This window comes from Anolis sagrei, chromosome 8 (assembly GCF_037176765.1).
Source record: "Anolis sagrei isolate rAnoSag1 chromosome 8, rAnoSag1.mat, whole genome shotgun sequence".
Classification (NCBI taxonomy): Eukaryota; Metazoa; Chordata; class Lepidosauria; order Squamata; family Dactyloidae; genus Anolis; species Anolis sagrei.
Genome location: NC_090028.1, coordinates 29,271,519 through 29,293,425, shown reverse-complemented (window position 1 = coordinate 29,293,425; position 21,907 = coordinate 29,271,519). Strand labels below are relative to the sequence as shown.

Sequence of the window (21,907 nt, the reverse complement as noted above, 5' to 3'; positions counted from 1 at the left end):
GCCAAGTTAATCAGAAGTCAGACAGACTTTGGAAAAAACCCAAAGACATTCCTCTTGCTGGTTTCAGCTGATAAAGAGTTTCTCTAGGCTATGCACAGAGACCAGATTTCACAGATAGCAGAGACCACTCTGTGGAACCAGCATGGCTCTCCATCTTGGCGGAATGTATACATACACAGGTTCTGTGTCTTACAAACATTTCCGATGAAAGCAGAGAGTGATCCAAAGAGTCCCACAGTATACAAGAAAACTTCCCCTGATAGTGACAGATGAGAATGGTCTCTATGTGTCCAGGCAATAAAACCTTGAAACGGCAGAAGGACCTCTCACCTGTTGCCCAAAATGAGTAGCATAGGAACGTTCAGCTTACAAAAAGTGTATGCTCTAAAACATCTTAAACAAGGCTGAATATTTTCCAAAAATAAGATCAGAAGGAAGTCATTACATGCAGGCAAAGTATTATTGCCATACAGTCTCTTCCATTGGCAACCTCTCCCCAAACTTCCAGTCCGTGGAAAGAGACAATGACCTAGGTCTCTTGCCTCAACACCTTAGTTGAAGTTTGACTTGAGAAAAGAAGATGGAGCTTGTCTTTGCCTTCTTAGCCTGTTTCCTGTAAACCAGTGGTTCCCAACCCATGGGCTGCAGCCCACTGGTGGGCTGCGAGACCTAAAATAAGTTCTGCGGCTCTATATTACTACATATAGTTTTCTGTGGGTGAGCAGATGGCGACTCCTGGATGGCATATGTTCTGTATCTGAAACTAGAGCTGATGTGGTCTATCCAATGCAATTTTCTGAATCAGCACCCCAAATAACCAAACTGAATCTAAAGTTGACCCAAACCTGATTTGCTATTGGATGAAAATTGCTATTTAGACTGTAAATACTTCCGTTGAGTAATCATCTCCTATGTTTTTGTCTTTGGCAACATGAAAATAAACCTTGATCCATAAATTTTGCAAATTGGAAAGAAGTATATGACACTGGAAACAAAGCAGAGCTGGCCTTCAGCCAAGGCATATCCTGGGAAAGACCTCATAGCCAGTCACCTCCCAGGTCCCCAAAGGAAGTTGCCTTGAATAAATGAAAATACAGATTATCATTCCTCCCCACCCCTCCTCCTACTCTGCTCATGTCATTTGCTTCCCATGTCATTTAAAACAACTGCTTGCATCGGAACCAGAACAACTTGGGATCCAAATTGGCTCCTGTCCCTGTTAAGAGCCTTTGCTAGATTCCCAGACACCTCCCCTTTCCTCTTTCCCCAGTTTTCTTTTCAGGAATTTACAAACATTTTCCACAGATCAATATCGATATTGATTGCGCATTGTGAGTGAGTAGTGTGTCTTTGGTGATCCAACCTGGAAGAATAAGCAGCCCAAAGCTGCTGCATTAAAAATATAAGGGGAAGGCATGTTGACAATAAAAGAAAGAAAGAAAGAAAGAAAGAAAGAAAAGCACTCAGTTCATTTTGCTGCTATTGCTACTACTATTACTGCCAGCAATACAGTCAGAAAAGATGGATAAGAAGAAAGGAAGAAAAAGGCAAAAGCAAATAAAAGAGCGATGAGAGAGGGAGCAGCAGCAGAGAAACAGTCCTGACTGGCAGCAGCCTGATTCTCCCCAGTGCACCCTGCGAGTTGGGGAGCCCAGGTTTCTGCATGGATGCCCTGGACTTACAGCTATGAGAAGAAGTGACTCATGCTTTGGGAATCTGCTACGTAAGAAGAATGCTGGGAGACTCCTTGGCTCACTGACAGCAGAGGAGGAAAAGCAAAGCAATGAGGTAATACAAGACTTCTTCATGCTGCCTTCCTAGGAAAATGCAGTGCTCCAGATGGCTTGAACATCTTACCGCACCCAAACATTTGCGAGGGCCAGTATCGTTGGCACAGTGAGTAAACACCACAAAGCCTTTTATAATTTGCCTGCCATCTGTATTTTTAGATTTATATGGAAACAGGCAGTGATGGCACAGTGTATATTTTATGTGGGGGTGGGATGGCTGAGAGGGACGGGAAGCAGCTAATTGCCAGCGATGTTTAACGAGGATTATTAAAAAAAAAAGATGGTGATACAATCGCAGGAAAGCAGCTTGACTCACAGCCATACAAAAAAACCAAGGAGGAGTAACATCAGCAGCAACCAACAGGATTTTGATGTAGATTTTTGGGCATTTTCTAGCTATGGACAGCATGTCTCCTGAAATGAGGGGAGCACCAATACTGAGAAATGGACGAAGGCAGTGGACTGAACGGCCACAGATCACTGGGAAAGCCCTACAAAGCTTCACACAATTTTAGAAAAGAGAGAGATTCAGAATTAACAATGCAAAATTATGAATGGCTTCTGATCTCCTGGAGCCGTTCTGAATTCCTAGTATATCAGGAGGTCATATCAGTCCATACTGCCTTAGTTAAAGGATCCAGAAAGTATTTTCAGCTGTTTTCTTTAGGACCTGAACTGAAATGTAGAAATCTTTATGGACTGAAATTTGGATTCATACTCTTGCTGTGGTTGTTGTTCGACTTGTTTGCTCGACAAGGGTTCACTGGAGTAATCATTGCTGATTTTCCTTCATTTTGCTTTTAGGGGTGTCAGTCTTTTCAGAGCAGGTCACTCTAAAGTAGATTTTAACCTTAGTTTGACTTTGTGGTGGTTTGGGTTTGGCTCATTAAAGGCTAAGAAGAAATAATACTTGTGCAAGTTGCCTTTTCTAGAGACACAAACGGGAACGGCAAAGCTTCAATCTGGACAAGAGATGTTTTCCACATTGTATTATAGAATCATATAATAATAGACTTGGAAGAGACCTCAAGGGCCATCCAGTCCAACCCCCTGCCAAGAAGCAGGAAAATTGCATTGAAAGCACCCCCAACAGATGACCATCCAGCCTCTGTTTAAAAGCCTCCAAAGAAGGAGCCTCCACCACACTCCGGGGCAGATAGTTCCACTGCTGAACAGCCCTCACACTCAGGAAGTTCTTTCTAATGTGCATATCTTCTTTATTCTCAAAGAAGTTCTTGTAGAAAACAGTCTGGGTGGTATAGTACAGAAAGCAAAAAAGCAAGGTAAGCAAAGTGCAGACAGAGGCTGTACACTTGGGCATTTCTGTAATCGGGCTCAGTGCTGCTTCTCATGGCTCAGTGCTTAGGGAGCCTCCATAGACATGATGGGGCTGTTAAACTTGGCGGATTTCTCGCCAGCATAATAACCCAGGAATTCAGCAAGTGGCTACAGGGAAAACAGATACTGTCGCTAAGCAGACTGACTAGGAAGATTGTGACAAAACCATCCTTAAGAAACCACTGAAGAATCCAAAAGACCAACTAATCTACAGAGTTTGACCATTCCAAGTCAATATAATAATACTAATAATCTTCATTTGTATACCGCCTTATCTCCCCAAAGGGACTCAGGGCGGTTTCCAACATGTAAGGCAAACATTCAATTGCCGGAAAGAAACCATATAGACAATTACATCAAAATAACACATTTGACAATATAACACAACCTAATAATCTTAATAGACAAAATAACAACTAAAATATAAAATACAAAAAAATCTGCTAAAACACATTAAAAACAAAAATATTAAAAACCAATTTCATTGGAACTCCATCAGTGGAGGTTCAATAAAACTAAATGGATGTGAGCCAACTACAAAAGGGCTGGGCATGAGATAGTGCAAATAGCAAACCATAGGGCCAGGGGAGTGGATGAAGTGCAGGACAGAGTACTATCTGATTACCTGGAAACTGGGCCTAGGGACTAATGATTCTCAAAAACCTGCTAGAACATCCAGGTTTTCTAGTCCCTATGAAAAGTGGACAGAGTGGGGGCCTGGCTAATCTCCCTGGGGAGGGAGTTCCAAAGTCGGGGGACCACCACTGAGAAGATCCTCTCCCTCACTGCAACCAACCGTGCTTGAGACGCTGGTGGAAGAGAGAGAGGGCCTCCCCAGCAGATCTTAGAGCCCATGCTGGTTCATAGGGGGAGATGTGATTGCAAATATAGGCAGGGCCTGAACCATTTAGGGCTTTGTAGGTCATAACCTGCATCTTGAATTGGGACCGGAAACTTATCAGTGGTACTGCTTTAATTGGGATATTGTACGTTTCCTACAATTCACTCTTCTTAGAAGCTTGGCTGCAGACCTTTGTACCAATTACAGTTTCTGGGCCATCTTCAAAAGCAGCCCCTTGTAGAGTGCATTGCGATAATCCAATCTGGATGTAACCAAGGCATGGACCACTGTGGCCAAGTCCAACTTCTCGAGGTATGGTCATAGCTGGCACACAAGCTTTAACTGTTCAAAGGCCCTCCCAGCCTGAGCATCAAGCATCAGCACTGAATCCAGGAGGACCCTCAAACTGCAGACCTGTGTCCTCAGGGGGAGTAACCCCATCAAGCACAGGTTCCCAATTGGCCTCACAACTGACCAGGAGGACCTCTGTCTTGTCTGGATTAAGCTTCAATTTGTTAGCCTTCATCCAGTCCATGACAGCTGCCAGGCACTGTCTTCCTGTTTGCCCTACTTGTATTCCTGGCTCCTCCTCTTTAAGGAGAAACACATCCAACCACTCCTTTTTGGTCACATCATCTGTTCACTGGATACAGCAAACTTTCGCCTTTTACATGTTAGGGTATCTTTTCCTTTGTGGTGCAGTGGGTTGAGAGTTTTGGACTGCAACTTTGGGAAACCAGGCTCCAAACCCCTTCCCCAGCCACAGAAACCCACTAGGCATCCATGAGCAAGTCATGCTCTCTCAGCCATAGAAAGAGGCAAAGGTAACTCCCTTTTGAACAAATCTTATTAAATACACAACAACCAGTGATAAGGTCACCTTAGGGCCGCCATAAGTAAGAAACAAGAGAAAAGAAAACCAAAATACCAGTGTATACAAAGGCAGCAATACACTAGGCAACAGAGTTTTATAAACTGGAACAGTACAGAGACACCCCACCCCCTCAGCCATGGAAACTGCCGGGGGGCCTTGAGCACGGCACACTCCCTCCCTTGAGAAAAAGCAACCACAAACCTCCTCTGGATAAATCTTACCAAGAAAACCCTAAGATTGGGTTGCCATGACAACAACAAGAATAGAGAAGGTGAATAGAAATATATATTGCCTCATAAGACAAAACTCAAAGATGAGTGTAGATTTTGCCCTTGTTCCCTACAAACTACTTACACAACATGCCTTTGGCATATTGAGCCCCATGCCACCAACAGGCAGGTCTGGTCCCAACTCCTTTAGACATTTAGGGATCTCAGTATTTGTCTGCTTTCAGAAAGAGTAGCTGGCACCGACAACAGTTACGCTATTTGGGGCATTTCCTGTTGCACCGCACATACAAGATCTCTCCCTGATATCCACCAAGGGGCCTTTCAAGTATTACAATGTTATCAAAATGGGGCAGAGAATATGCTGGGATATGATGGCCATTCTGCACCATGGAGAACATGGCAGTTGCTGGAGAGCAACAGAGAAATTAAAACAGAAGGGTTGGGACCAGCAAATGTTAAGTACCTTTAAATCCTATTGATTTCAATGCTGAAAAGTTAAGCACAGGCTTAATGCTCTCATTAAAATCAATTAAATGTACAAGTTCTCAATTTTGCCACAACAGAATGGCTATTTTCTTCAGAGACTAAAGAGTTTAATGTAATTGTTTGTTAACTCTATATGTTGCTTTCCCACCAAATGCTGCTCAGTGGAGTCTCCCACTCTGCAGGGCCCATCATCAAAGGGGAATGGCCAGAATCCTATGGGAAAGTTACATACAACTTGATAGAAGAAACCAAGTGAGGTCATTGCCCAAGTGTCCTCCAGCACAAACAACTCTTGTAATGCTATGCCTTCTACACCAGCCTTTCTCAACCTGGGGGTCAGGGCCACTGGGGGAGTCGCAAGGAGGTGTCAGAGGGGTCGCCAAAGACCTTGGGTCTGGAAAACATTGTATTTTCTATTGGTCATGGAGGTTATGTGTGGGAAGTTTGGCCCAATTCTATCATTGGTGGGGTTCAGAATACTCTATGATTGTAGGTGAACTATAACTCCCAAATGTCAAGATCTATTTTACCAAACTCCACCAGTGTTCACATTTGGGCATATTAGGATTCATGCCAAGTTTGGTCCAGATCCATCATTGTTTGAGTCCACAGTGCTCTCTGGATGCAACTCCAAAACTCAAGGGCAATGCCCACTTAACCCTTCCAGTATTTTCTGTTGGTCATGGGAGTTCTGTGTGCCAAGTTTGGTTCAATTCCATCATTGGTGGAGTTCAGAATGCTCTTTGATTGTAGGTGAACTATGAATCTCAGCAACTACAACTCCCAAATGACAAAATCATTTTCCCCCCCAACCCCACCAGTATTCAAAATTTGGGCGTATCATGTATTTGTGCCAAATTTGGTGCGGTGAATGAAAATACATCCTGCATATCAAATATTTACATTACGATTAATAATGGTAGCAAAATTACAGTTATGAAGTAGCAAAGAAAATGATTGTTTGGGGGTCACCACAACATGAGGAACTGTATTAAGGGGACCCAGCATTAGGAAGATCGAGAAACACTGTTGTACATCAAGGGTAGGAAAAGCGCAGCCCCCCAGATGTGGCTGGGCTGCAACTCCCAACATACCTCACCACGCACGACACTCACTAGGGGATGATGCGAGTTAGAACTCAATGACATTTGGAGATAATTCGTTACCCTTTCCTGCATTACAGCAAAGACAGGAACTGTTGCCATTATGCATGCACACAAACACTCCCACCAAAGTCAAAGCTGCACCAAATTTGAAAGGGAGAGTTTGCACTACACTTTTGTTCTCAACTTTCCGCCCACTTGCTTCTAAATGAGCATTATTTTCAGCACCTCACTTTCGAAGCCTTGGGTCTGGAAATGTGCTTAAGGGCTCAGGATTTAGTAGATACCAAATGTTTGTTTCCCAAATGTATCTTCTGAAAAGACTGCCTGCGTCCCTTTGAACTACTACATGCCTGCGTTTTCCTTAGACTTTAAGGTTTTAAAGTTCAAAGTCTCCTCTGCTTAAAAACAATGTAGCTGTTCCACCAACTGAAATCTAGTAGTTCCACAACATCCCTGGCATTTACAGAAATCACAATGAAAAAAAACACACATTTTTCAAAAAGTTAGCCAGTAGTGCCATTTATAAACACCAGTGACCTTGCATAGGAAGGCACTGTTATGTTCGTGGACCTACCTCACCAAGCCATTGAGACACAGCTGTGGCAGCAGCATTGCAGTGGTCAAAGGAGCGGAGGACCTCTTGTGCTTAGTCAAAGGTAGCGAACATTCTTCCCTTTCATCATCTACAGATGGTTAAAAAAAGAGTTCAGTGTCAATAATCTGAGAAACTAGAATTTGACCTGCAGAACTTGGAAATGTTACTTCTGGATGGCTAACATCTTCCTAAAACCCTAGCCAGCTAAGACTATTGGCTTTGGTGATAATGGTAAACTGGAATAATTGTTCCATGCTGTTCTTACTAGATAAGTATATTACCCTAACATCTCTTATGTCTGTGATATTCATCTGAACAAACATTTTCCAAATCCTCCATTATTTCACCTTTTTTTTTACACTTCTTGGATAATGTGGAGGCATATGCACATTGTTCGATTGTTATTTATTTTGTCAAAGCCAAGAGGCAGAAGAAGCAAGATATCACAAGAGAGCAAAAGAAGGCAGAGGTGCCATTACTGAGGGCTGGTATTTGCTCCACTGTCTTGTATAGGAAAAGCTGTAATGAGGAGCTGGGGTAGGGAAAAGCCCCTTATGTTCCACCCACCCCCCTCCAACCCCCAGGAAGTCAGTCCCCCTCTGCAACTTCATTTTCCTCCCTCTATACCAGTATTTCTCAACATGGACGTCGGTACCCATGGGGGTGGGGGTGTCACATTGGGCTTTTTTTAGAAGGGTTGCCAAAGACCACCAGAAAACACATATTTCTGATGATCTTGGGAACCCCTTTGGCAAGGGGTCCATCTATCTTTCTCTTCCTTTTTGATGTTGGTGAACCACAATTTTCTTTTGGTCATGGGAGTTCTGGGGTGCCAAGATTGGTTCAATTCCATCATTGGTATAGTTCAGGATGCTCTTTGATTGTAAATGAACTATAAATCCCAGCAACTACCAACACAAATGACAAAATAAATCCCCCCAACCCCACCAGTATTCACATTGGGGCATATTGAGTATTCGTGCCAAGTTTGGTCCAAATCCATCATTGTTTGAGTCCAGTTCTCTCTGGAGGTAGGTGAACTACAACTCCTAAACGCAAGGTCAATGCCCACCAAACCTTTCCAGTATTTTCTGTTGGCCATAGGAGTCCTGTGTGCTAAATTTGGTTCAATTCCATCATTGGGGGAGTTCAGAATGCTCTTTGATTGTAGGTGAACTATAAATCCCAAAAACTACAACTCCGAAATGAAAAAAATCAAATCACCCCCACCCCTCCCCTCAAAAACCCCACCAGTATTCAAATTTGGTAGTATTGGGAATTTGTGCCAAATTTGGTCCAGTGAATGAAAACACAACCTGCATATCAGATATTTAAATTAGGATTCATAACAGTAGCTAAATTACAGTTATGAAGTAGCAACGAAAATAATTTTATGTTTGGGGGTTACCACAACATGAGGAACTGTATTAAGGGGTTGTGGCATTTGGAAGATTGAGAAACACTGCTCTATACCTTCCGCCATGATGCTCTCTTCGGCTCCCTGCCTGCCTACCAGCAACTCCTCACTCTTTTTTCCACCAAATTATGGTTTTCCTGCTCTCTTGGCTCCTGGACATCCTGCCTCCGGGTCTCCTCCTTGGGACTGTCCCCGCTGCCTCTTCCCTCCTCACTTGGCTACCCAGAAGTGTAAAAGCAGTCAACAAGAATCACTCTAGAACTTTCATTGTGTGAAAATGCTGGCAGACAGCAACCGCTACAGAAGTTCTTAGCCCCAATGTTCCAAGCTCTTCTCACCTGATCCCTCCTTGCAGGACAGGCACCAAAAGAGAGGCCTACCAGGAGCTTTACAAGACCGAAGCTGGGCTTTCCAGTCAACAAACATATTCCACCTCACTCTGAATGCTGCTGCTGGAATACCTTCAGCTTGCCAAGACTACAGTGATTACATTTAAGTCAGAAACCTGAGCTGCCACCCCCCCCCCCCCAAAGCCATCCTAAGCTGCACAAAAGATATGCTTCTATTCTTCTGATCCAAAACACAAACAAGTGTGCCAGCATTCTGAGTCCACCCTGTTATTTTGACATGGTGGTTTTGAGAAATAAAATTATTTTGGCTATTTGTAGTATACAGCCAAACAACTACCTTCAACAGAAACAAGATAAGAAGCAGAGCTGCTCATACTGGCTTCTACATACTTTTATGGTGAGAGACAGTACTGTGCCAATTCCAGGTATTTGTGAAAAACAACCAATATGGTCTGATATGTTTGCTCAATAAACTGTACTAGTCTCAAAGTACAACTTTGTATCTTTCAGTAGGTGTGTCTGTGGAAATCATGAAAAGTGGCCATTATTAGTCCTATCGTCCTTGAACACTTCCCCTACTTCTAATTCTAAGGCACTGGGATGCCCAGTTTTATTATTCTATTTGGAATAGAGTGGAAAGTAAATCCATTTATACTGCAATATAAAATCCAGATTGTCTGCTTTGAACTGGATTATTATGTAGACAAATATAATCCAGTTCAAAGCAGATAATCTGAATTTTATATGACAGTGTAGATGGGGCCAAGGTCTCTCCATTATGATAATGTCACACACATACTATGTCATTAGACTGAATAGAGCCCCCGGTGGCGCAATGGGTTAAACCCTTGTGCTGGCACAACTGCTGGTCAAAAGATCAGCGGTTCGGATCCAGGGAGAGCGGGTTGAACTTCCTCTGTTGGCTCCAGCTCTCTGTGCAGGGACATGAGGGAAGCCTCACACAAGGATGATAAAACATCAAACATCCAGTCGCCCTCTGGGCAATGTCTTTGCAGACGGCCAATTCTCTCACACCAGAAACGACTTGCAGTTTCTCAAGTTGCTCCTGACATGGAAAAAAAATAGACTGGATGCACAATTGTTGTGCTAATTATGCTTTGGGCTTGCTTTCCTAATTGTATTTTATCTTACTTCCACCAAATAATAGAAGGAAAGATGAACCAATTATGGATCACTTACTCACCTTATCACTAACAAGTCCAGTTGCTTCAACATGACTTAGTACAGATTCAAGGTGTGTACCCTTCAAATATAGGTGCTTGGAAATAAATGTTTTAAACATTTCAACCCCAACTTTCAGGACAGAGTCTTCAAAAGGTGGTGCAGAATCCATCAAAAACCAGCACCAAACCATGAGGGAAGGCTTTCTTTCTATGAAGGAATGCCACCTGACAAAAAGACATGCACAAAGCTTAAGAGAGCCTATGTGGATACCACCAGCATCCAATGATTGTATGGCTGCAGACCTCTCCCAGAATGAACCTGTTTCAAAAGTGAGGCCCATTACCCTCCTCTCTCCACCGGCCATTTATTCTGCACATGGAGCAGCATGCCTGGCAGGGCTCAGTAAAAGCTGTGGCATCTGCCTTTGTCTTGCTGTGTGCCCACATACTGGGGCAGCCTGTTTGGGCCTCATTGCAATTAGCACATCCCGTTCCGTGCCATGTTTTAATTCACGGAGAGCATGGTTTTCCTTGCCAAGCATGACAGCTAAACACTGAAGGCTTTGGGATATGCTTGCTTTGACTTTCATTAGGTCTTTGTTTCTAACGGCAAAGCTGGTTGTCTCCTTTTTGTTAGAAATCCCTGTGGCGCTCCAGGAAGGATGAATGGCACCTCCATTTCCATGCAGCCTCTGGCAGTGCATGAGGGCAGGAGAGAGATGTTCATACAGCCCCAGTGCAAGCAACCAAAGACACATGCATTGTCTCAAGAGCCTCACCATTTTTGAATTCTGGCTGTCCTCTGGGACACTCACTAGCTTCTTCTCTTAGTTTGGTCCTTCTGTATGAGGAGAATCAGTTAGTAGCTTGAAGTGATTCCTGGAGGGATCACTAAGTAAGACTCTCGCTGAAGACATCACCCTACTGTTATAAACGGCTAGGACATATGCATCGCAAAACACAGTTTGTTCATTTATTTACACAGCAGCCGTTTAGTCTTAATTGTTTGTGTTAATAATTCATAATGGACTATGGTAATACGCTGCGGTACAGCTGGCTTTTAAAAGGTGACATCTGTACAGCTTAGATCTTGTTTTTGGCTTCGGCTTGAGGTTTTGCACTATAGCAGAGAAACACAGAGCAGCGTGCACATGCCCACACAAATGCTCTTAAAGGTTTAAAGGGCAAGCAAGATGCTCTTGAGGAGATTCTCAGGCAGTTCCAAAAAGGCCTGGGGGATTTTGCATAAATTTAGCTGGCTGCCTTGCCTCCTGCATTTCCTTACTATGCTGGTACGCTGTCATGTAGAACAAATGCATGAGGAAAGGCCGACTCCAATGTCCATGGCGAGTGAGTAGGAAGGATGCCAATGCAGCCCCTCCCCAAACAAGGGGGTTCTTGCAACATCCCTGGCTCTTTTCCTGTTTAGCCGCATCATTTATATTCCCTGACCTGGCAAAAGCCGTTGGTTCTGCAGTCTGATTAAAGGAACTGGGCATTTGATCTGTAATTGTTTTTCAATGGCTGTATCTTCTTCTGTGTTATTGCTTTACATGGCTTGCGTTTGTACAATATTGAAAATCAATAAAAGTACAAAAATGTATTTTTCCTTCCTCTTAAAAGTGAAACGATCTTGTTAGGATTCTAGTGTGGGTGTATTGCAGAGGAAGCCTCATACTCCCCCCTTCCTTTCCTTTCCTTTTTTTTAAAAAAAGTACTTCCTGAAGTCTCTGTGAATGTGGAAATATGTCCGTACACTTAGGCAAAATCTTTCACTACAAACTCCAGACAAATTGGACTGAAAACTGGGACAGTTGGATGTCAACTAGCGGCTGTCTCTCAGCTATTTGGAGCCACTAGACACAAGATTTCAAATTTTAAGGGTCTGCCACTACTCTCACAAAATGGTCGCCAGAATGCGGCTGCATTGTTGACCCAATCCCAATAACCTGAATACCAAAAGCACACATGACTGCTCTTGAACCCAGCATTGTGCTCCTACAGAAAGCTGAGGGTCAAGAAACTTCCCTGAAATGGTGAGGTCTGAAACCCTCAAAGGCCACAAAGCTTTCTTTTTTGGTCTCACAAAGCAGGACAGAATATCTTCTTTGCAGAAGGCAAAGAGCTGCTGCTCAAAGGGACACATACCGTACATTGCCAACTCAAACACATTTACATTATTATTACACAAGCTCACACACACACACACACACACACACATTTATTATTATTATTATTATTATTATTATTATTATTTGACACATAACAAGATTAGTACACAGCAAACAAGATCCCTATGCTAGCTTTTGTATTTGATTACACGTCAGACACTTCCCAAATGTCTAGGACTGTATGATGTATCGGCGAATAATGCGTGCAGATCCGAGTAGGGTGGCCTTTTGCAGCTGACAGTAATTTTGTCAGCAATGATTGTTTTCAAGTGCTGGCCAAGGTCTTTATGCAAAGCACCCAGTGTGCTGATCACCACTGGGACCACCTTTACTGGTTTGTGCCAGAGTCTTTGCAGCTCAGTCTTTAAATCCTCATGTTGTGTAAGCTTTTCCAGTTGCTTCTCATCAATCCTGCTGTCGCCTGGGATTGCAACACTGGCAATTATTATTATTATTATTATTATTATTATTATTATTATTATTATGAAGAAGGAGGAGGAGGAGGAGGAGGAGGAGGAGGAGGAGGAGGAGGACAGGGCATATAGCATGAACAAAAAACAACCATTGGACATGTCAACTAACAAACTGGATATCAAGAGACCACAAGTGGCCCTTGGGCAGATCTTGTATTTGATGGGACAAACCAATGGTTAAGTTGTTTGGCCAGAAATTGAAAAGCACAGGATCATATACTGTATATACTTGAGAATAAGGCTGGTTTTTCAACCCCCTTTTTGGGCTGAAAAAGCCCCTCAGCTTATACTCGGGTGAGAGTCCAGGCAGGAAGGCCTTCCTACCAGGACTCTCACTCTCTGCAGAGCAACCCAATTCTCCTTCCTCTCCTCTCTTGTGCAGCGTGAACCTTCCTCTCCTCCTCTCTCAGCGCCAGTCTTTCCAATTTTTCCTTATTAATATACACTCAGCATTTTACCCAAAATGTATAGTTAAAATAAACTATGGTGATTATTGGAAGGATATGTAAGCACATTTACAGTTAAAAAGGTTAGAATAATGGTTTAATCAGAATTGGACAGTCTTATCTTAAATTACAGTTTTATGTAAATATTCAAAGCCATTTAATCTACTGATGCCTCAATTAATATAATTTTACTGGTATCTATTTTTATTTTGAAATTGACCAGGAGCTGCCGCATTTCCCACCCTCGGCTTATACGCAAGTCAATAAGTTTTCCCAGTTTTTTGTGGTAAAATTAGGTGCTTCGCCTTATATTCAGGTCGGCTTATACTCAAGTATATACGGTATTTTGGCAAATGGTAGATTTCTACAAAGCCCAAAGGAGTGGCTCAATGACAAATAAAAAAAGATTATTATTATTATATATGCAGGCAAAAAACCCACCCCATTTTCTATCCCCTAGAATGGTCACACAGTTTACCTGTTTTTCTTTTTCCTTAATTGTGTGCCTCTTCTGAAGGTGCTCCAAAATGAGAGTGTGAGCCATTTTCTTAAGACACCAATGCCATCATCCATTAAATAAATAAAATAAAGGAAGAATTAAAAAAATATCCCCACGATTAAGAACAAATTAAGACCCCACGAGAGACACCCCCACTCCATGGGCTAAAGCTAAACTGACCTAGTATCCTCCCCATTCCCCCCACCTATTCGTAATGCCATTTTGAGGGCAAAGACAAAAGGCACTTCCAGGCTGTGTGACTCCAGTGCCTGCTTCTCTGGAGGCTTTATCTTTCTTCCTGCTGCAGGGATTTCCTGGCCAGTTTTGCCTGGAAAGAGGATTCCAGGACTTTCTAGTAAGGTTCAAAGGTGGTTCTTTAAGCAGCCATCCTCTTTCTAGAAAAACAAAATCTTGCTATTTCCAGCATTGGTCAGCCCAACAGTCTCAAACCTATACCTATTGATAGACTCTATAACAGGCATGAGCAAACTTCGATGGGCTGTTAGGAGTTGTGGGAGTTGAAGTCCAAAACACTTGGAGGGGCGAAATTAGCCTATGCCTGCTCTATAACGTAGCTAGCATTGCCCCTGATGTGCAATGGGAAGTTGATGCCAACTGTAAGAGAAAGAAGGTTAAACACTGTGAAAGTCACCCACTGCATGGCTATCAGCCTCCTCCCAGTAGACTCTAATCAAGGAAAAGTTTCATGAGAACTACCAGCCCTCTTAATGTTCCCCCAGCAACAACAAGAGTATCCCTCTGGGCAGCTGGAGGGAAGCTCGTGCCAGCAAGTCCCTTCAACACATGGGAGTTCTGTGTGGGAAGTTTGACCCAATTCTATTGTTGATGGGGTTCAGAATGCTTTTTGATTGTAGGTGAACTATAAATCCCAGCAACTACAACTCCCAATGTCAAGCTCTATTTCCACAAACTCCACCAGTGTTCACATTTGGGCAAATAAAGGATTCGTGCCAAGTTTGGTGCAGATCTATCATTGTTTGACTCCACAGGTGAACTACAACTCCAAAACTCAAGGTCAATGACCACCATATCCATCCAGTATTTTCTGTTGGTCATGTGAGTTCTGTGTGCCAAGTTTAGTTAAATTCCATTGTTGGTGGAGTTCAGAATGCTCTTTGATTGTAGTGAACTATATATCCAAGCAACTACAACTCCCAAATGACAAAATCACCCTGCCCCAACCCCACTAGTATTCACATTTGGGCTGATAGGGTATTTGTTCCAAAATTGTTCCAGTGAATGGAAATACATCCTGCAAATCAGATATTTACATTACGATTCATAACAGTAGCAAAATTACAGTTATGAAGTAGCAATGAAAATAATGTTATGGTTGGGGCTCAACACAACATGAGGAACTGTATTAAGGGGCCGCGGCATTGGGAAGGTTGAGAAACACTGACCTAGAAGAATCCTCCACCTGGTGCGACTGTGGAGCAGAACCAACAAGTCCGCATCTGTATGCTCAGGTTGCCCACAATGCCCTGCTTCATGCACAGAGGAAGAACTGTAGGTTTTTCAGGCTACATGGCCATATTCTAGAAGCATTCTCTCCTGACTTTTCGCCTGCATCTATGGCAAGCATCCTCAGAGACCTCACACTCTTTGAGGATGCTTGCCATAGATGCAGGCAAAACATCAGGAGAGAATGCTTCTAGAACATGGCCATGTAGCCCGAAAAACCTACAGCAATCCAATGATTCCAATCTCTGAGAATGCTTGCCATAGATGCAGGCGAAATATCAGGAGAGAATGCTTCTAGAACATGGCCATATGGCCCGAAAAACCTACAGCAACCCAATGATTCCAATCTCTGAGGATGCTTGCCATAGATGCAGGCGAAACATCAGGAGAGAATGCTTCTAGAACATGGCCATGTAGCCCGAAAAACCTACAGCAATCCAATGATTCCAATCTCTGAGGATGCTTGCCATAGATGCAGGCGAAACATCAGGAGAGAATGCTTCTAGAACATGGCCATGTAGCCCAAGAAACCTACAGCAACCCAATGATTCCAATCTCTGAGGATGCTTGCCATAGATGCAGGCGAAATATCAGGAGAGAATGCTTCTAGAACATGGCCATGTAGCCCGAAAAACCTACAGCAACCAGTGATTCCAGCCATGAAAGTCTTCGACAATACAGAGGAAGAACTGTTTAAAGCTACAGACAATGCGGTCGCTGTTGCCCATTTTGGGTCTAAAATTATTTAGCAGCTTGTGTTCCTTCAATTTTATCAGTTTTATACTTATTTATGCAATGCTTTGGACACAAATTAAATAAGCCCCACCGTTCTTAAATAATTATTTGAACTGTATTATTATTATAACTGTACCAAAACTAAAACAGTCCCACTGAGGCATAAAATAACTCTGGAGGCTGGAGCTGATAGAGGGAGCTCTTCCGCCTCTCCTCAGATTCGAACCTGCGACCTGTCGGGGACATAAGAGTAGCCTTCCACAAGGATGATAAAAACATCAAAACAAATCATCTGGGTGTCCCCTGGGCAACGTCCTTGCAGACGGCCAATTCTCTCACACCAGAAGCGACTTGCAGTTTCACAAGTCACTCCTGACACGACAAAAAAACAAAAAAATAACTCTGGAGGCAGGCCCGTCTGAATGGCTCCCTTCCCTCAGGAGAAGGGCTCACTTTTGGTAGGAAATCCCTTTTGGGCCCATTTTGGCACCTAAAAAGAGTGGCATGAGCAGGGGCCTCTGCCTCTCTTAGCATGGCTACTGAGAGAGCAAAGGGGGCCCTGTTTTGGGGTGCCATTGCCTTGTGTGAGGGAAGCCCCCAAAACGGACTCCAAGGGACTGAATGGTTGCGCTCTGACTGAGCGGGAAATCACCTTTTCTCCTGCCCTCAGAGCACGGAGGCCGGGACTTGGAGCAGGCTGGGCCCCCATTGGCTGTCACTGCCCAAGCAAGCCTTGCCATTGGCTCTCGGGAGTGCCAGTCTTGGGACGGCTTGACCAAGAAGAGGTCTGTCATGATGCCTCACTCTGACTTTTCCAATGGCGTTGCTTTCAGGAAGCAAGAGTCGCCAAGTGTCTTAACCCCTCAAGATGCACACAGTCTTGGCGTTGCTGCCATTGTGTCCCATTTCACCTCATACTTCTTGCACCGCCTCCTCCTGAGGCCAATGTACCTGACAAAATGGCCGTTTCCGAACCAATGAGGGATATGGGGTTATTTACTGTCATCTGGCCCTTCCTGAGGGAGAGGCCTTTTGGATAATCTGAGGCAGAAGGTCCTCCTGCCAGGCCCCTTGCCTTCCTGTGTGGAAAAGTTCCCATTTTGGGCCCTTTGTGTGAATTATGAGGCCAACCTGTCCTCATAAAGAAGGCCTCCTTTTTGGTTGGCAACCATTTTGAACAACAGCAACAACACAGAATTCAGGACAAACCATTCATTTTATTTATCTCCTTACTCTGTCTATTCAAACTGGGATTCAAAATGGCTTGGAAACCCAACGTCCCCAGCAAAATGATAAACCTTGGGAGGGGGGGGGGGGCGCATTAAAATGCATCTTTTGGTCTATTTTTAATTTCGTGAGGGAAAAGAGTTATTGTTGCACATTCCTGGCAATACTTTTTGTACATTAAGCAGCTCTAAAGGCTTGTTTATTTTAATGCTGAGGGATTATTCCTTAGGCCAATGGCAAGGAAAGGAAAGGAAAGGAGGGAGGGAGGGACGGAGGAAGGAAGGAAGGAAGGAAGGAAGGAAGGAAGGAAGGAAGGAAGGAAGGAAAGAAGGAAGGAAAAAGATAAGTCAGTAAGGAATGGGAAGGAAGGAAAGAAGGAAGGAAGGAAGGAAGGAAGGAAGGAAGGAAGGAAGGAAGGAAAAAGATAAGTCAGTAAGGAATGGGAAGGAAGGAAAGAAGGAAGGAAGGAAGGAAGGAAGGAAGGAAGGAAGGAAGGAAGGAAAAAGATAAGTCAGTAAGGAATGGGAAGGAAGGAAAGAAGGAAGGAAGGAAGGAAGGAAGGAAAAAGATAAGTCAGTAAGGAATGGGAAGGAAGGAAAGAAGGAAGGAAGGAAGGAAGGAAGGAAAAAGATAAGACAGTAAGGAATGGGAAGGAAGGAAGGAAGGAAGGAAAGAAGGAAGGAAGGAAGGAAGGAAGGAAGGAAAGAAGGAAGGAAGGAAGGAAGGAAAAAGATAAGACAGTAAGGAAGGGGAAGGAAGGAAGGAAGGAAGGAAGGAAGGAAAAAAGATAAGTCAGTAAGGAACGGGAAGGAAGGAAGGAAGGAAGGCAGGCAGGCAAAGGATAAGACAGTAAGGAAGGGGAAGGAAGGAAGGAAGGAAAAAAGATAAGTCAGTAAGGTAGGAGAAGGAAGGAAGGACAGAAAAAAGGTAAGTCAGTAAGGAAGGAGAAGGATGGATGGATGGAAGGATGGAAGAAAAAGATAAGTCAGTAAGGAAGGGGAAGGAAGGAAGGAAGGAAGGAAGGAAGGAAGGAAGGAAGGAAGGAAGGAAAAAAGATAAGTCAGTAAGGAAGGGGAAGGAAGGAAAGAGATAAGTCAGTAAGGTAGGAGAAGGAAGGGAGGGAGGGAGGAAGGAAGGAAGGAAAAAAGATAAGTCAGTAAGGAAGGGGAAAGAAGGAAGGAAGGAAGGAAGGAAGGAAGGAAGGAAGGAAGGAAAAAAGCTGTCAGTAAGGAAGGGGAGAGAGGGAGGAAGGAAGGAAGGAAGGAAGGAAGGAAGGAAGGAAGGAAGGAAAAAAGATAAGTCAGTAAGGAAGGGGAAAGAAAGAAAGAAGGAAGGGAGGAAGGAAGGAAGGAAGGAAGGAAGGAAGGAAGGAAGGAAAAAGCTAAGTCAGAAAGGAAGGGGAAGGAAGGGAGGGAGGAAGGAAAAATGATAAGTCAGTAAGTAGGAGAAGGAAGGAAGGAAGGAAGGAAGGAAAAAGATAAATCAGTAAGTAGGAGAAGGAAGGAAGGAAGGAAGGAAGGAAAGAAGGTCAGGAAGGAAGGAGAAGGATGGACGGATGGATGGAAAAAAGGAAAGACAGTAAGGAAGGAGAAGGAAGGGAGGGAGGGAGAAGGAAAGGAAAGAAAAGGAAAGGTGTTTCATAAAGGGTAAAATCCTTTTTTAAACAGGACTTTTGGGAAAAATTGGTTGGGGGAGGAATGAGAATTTAACTTGCTTTTTACAGATTGAAAGTAATTTGGTTGCCTTGTTGCTGTTGTTAATTGCCCCGTAAATCAATTTGGGAATGTTACATTCATTTTAGGCAACTTTGTTCCCCCAACCCCAAATGTTTGACCTACTGATAGTTTAGTTTGTTTAGAATACAATTATAAACATAACCCTTAACAAAATATTTTTCTTTGCCACAAATGGAAATAAATGCAAGGTCCTAAACTGAATGGATTTGTTTTGAGTCTGTTTGGGCTGAATAGCAAATGAACAAACCGCACAAATGAGCTATAAGGAGCCTCTTTGGTTTTGCTAGTTTGAGAAGCAGATCAAAAAAGAGAGAGAAAAACCCCAATAAAAATAAAACAAAATATCAACATTAGTAAAACAGAGAATCATTTTGCCTCTGATTGTTCTCCGTGGTGTTAAGCAGACATCGCACACAAATTTCCATAAAAAGAGCGAGGAAAAAGAAACTAAGGCCAGGAATTGCAAATGTGAGACATTCTGCTCAAGTTTACATAAACATCTTCCTCTTGCATAGTTTTTAGAAATTATTTTCTGGAAAAGAAATATGCAAACGTCTTGTGCTAAATATTTTGTATTCATATAAGCATTTAAAAGAAATTTCCAGGTTAAAAAAGCGGGCTATTTAAATGCCCCAGTTTGAAACTGCATATGGTCAGTGTAAACTTCTATAATGTAACTCAACACTCTATGGTGCCTTCTACACTGCCAAATCCAGATTATCTGATTTGAACTGGATTATATGGCAGTGTGGACTCAAAGTGTGGGGTCCAAAGCAGATAATGTAGATTATTTGATTTGAAAATGTGCATTATATGGCAGTGTACAAGGGGCATGCCCCACTTTCCCCTCTATTGGCCAAATGATCCTCCCCAAATAGGCCTTTGCCTGTTTGATTTTTCTTTGCATTCTGTCCATAATCTCTTCTCTGTTTTTAAATGATTTTGATCCAATAGTCTTGCGTCCAATAGCAGGCGTGGGCAAACTTGGGCCCTCCAGGTGTTTTGGACTTTAATTAATTAATTTAAAGTATTTGTATACCGCTTTTCTCACCCTGAGGGGGACTCAAAGCGGGTTACATATAAGTAATGGCAAAATTCAATTCCAGTACAAACAATTACAATTATACACTACAATTAGACATAAATCAAGTTAAAAAAAGTACATCCACAAGCAACAAAACAATCATTAAAACAATAAAACAGTCTCGTCCGTCGAATTGCCGTTCCAGTCACTGTCTTTCTGAAATACTGCATACATTTACTTCTACTGCTCGAAGGCCTGGTCCCAAAACCATAATTTTATTTTTTTTCTAAAAGCCAGGAGGGAGGGAGCGGATCTTAACTCATTTGGGAGTGTGTTCCATAGGTGGGGGGCCACAGCTGAGAAGGCCGTCTCTCATCCCCGCCAGATGTATTTATTTATTTATTTATTTATTTACAGTATTTATATTCCACCCTTCTCACCCCGCAGGGGACTCAGGGCGGATTACAGTGTACACATATATGGCAAACATTCAATGCCAATTTTGACATACAACGTATACAGACATACACAGAGGCTATTTAACTTTTACTGGCCGCCAGGGGAGCTGTCGCTTTCATCGTCCATCTGCGACACTGATGAAGTACTTCCGCATTCTGCAGTGTGGACGGGAGCGAGAGCAGGGCATCCCCGGATGATCTTAGATTACGAGGTGGGACGTAGGGGTGGATGCGTTCAGACAAGTAAGCTGGGCCAGAACCATATAGAGCTTTAACAGCCTATTAGGAATTTTGGAAGTCCAAAAAACCTGGAGGGCCCAAGTTTGCTTATACCTGTCCTATAAGATAAAGGTAAAGTTTTCCCCTTGACATTAAGTCTAGTCGTGTCCAACTGAAGGGAGTGGTTCTCATCTCCATTTCTAAGCCAAAGAACTGGTGTTCACCCCCAAGGTGAAGTGGCTGGCATGATTGCATGGAATGCCGTTACCTTCCCACCGGAGTGGTACCTATTGATCTACTCACATTTACATATTATCGAACTGCTAGGTTGGCAGAAACTGGGGCTAACAGCAGGAAATCACCCTATTCCCCAGATTCGAACCGACAACCTTTCGGTCAGCAAGTTCAGCAGCTCAGTGGTTTAACACGCTGAACCACCAGGTCTATCCTATAGGAAGCCCAATACTATTTTAACCATCCCCTTTTGTGTGCATTTTTCTACACGTGTTTTGACTTGATTTTTAACATCTTTGTATGTATCAACAGGATCGCCTTCTCCAGGTCCTTCAGTCAGCCAAAACTGGCTGGCCGTCATCCAGAGGACATTCCCTTCGGCCGCCCAAGACCACAGACTGGCCTACTAGAAGAGCTTTGTCAGCTCCAGACCCTGTTTGTATTCAGATCAGCAGTAAAGGCCTACCCAGGTTATCTTCAAATTATCGTTTCTAAAGTATGTATTTGGTTTTATATGCTCTGAAATGTTATTTGTTGTTTCTCCTCACCTCGATCCATGGGGATAGGTAGATAAGAAATAAATATTATTTGTGGAAGCTTCCTTGGGTCTCATCTGTGGGGGTAAAGGCTGGGTATTAATGAGGAAAAGGCGCAGGCTATTATACATTGCAAAGTGGTTCTTGGACGCCCTCCCATCCTTATCGCTCGGCCAAGGGCTGCGCAGGAAGGATGCTGCCCTGAGAGGGATGCCTTTATTATTGGGCACAAAGGACCCCTCCCCAACTCCCTGCAGCCCCCCACCCCCTTCGCCTTCTCTTCTGCAAATAATGCTGGTTTTTTCACATGGGCTGTTTGGAATTTCTGATGAAACTGCAGAAATGTCAGTGCGAGCGGGCGGCCAATCCGAAGGCAGCTCCCCGACCTTTGCCCTCCCTCCTTCAGCGCTCCTGCTGCCATTATCTTCAATGGGGGGAAGGGGAGGAAGGGAG

At 43.4% G+C, this 21,907-nt stretch overlaps 1 protein-coding gene and 1 long non-coding RNA gene across 3 annotated transcripts in view; one reads left to right on the top strand and one right to left on the bottom strand.

Moving 5' to 3' along the window:
• ZFHX3 (zinc finger homeobox 3) overlaps positions 1 to 21,907 on the bottom strand; it is a 206,888-nt gene that overhangs the window by 135,142 nt on the left and 49,839 nt on the right. For both annotated transcript variants that reach the window (XM_060788469.2, XM_060788470.2), the window contains exon 2: positions 7,240 to 7,348. The gene's annotated coding sequence lies outside the window, so the exon portion shown is untranslated. The remainder of the gene's footprint in view (positions 1 to 7,239; positions 7,349 to 21,907) is intronic.
• Positions 1,353 to 21,514, top strand: LOC137097570 (uncharacterized). The gene is made up of 2 exons (XR_010910272.1): positions 1,353 to 1,896; positions 21,231 to 21,514. It is a non-coding gene; the product is annotated as an uncharacterized lncRNA (long non-coding RNA).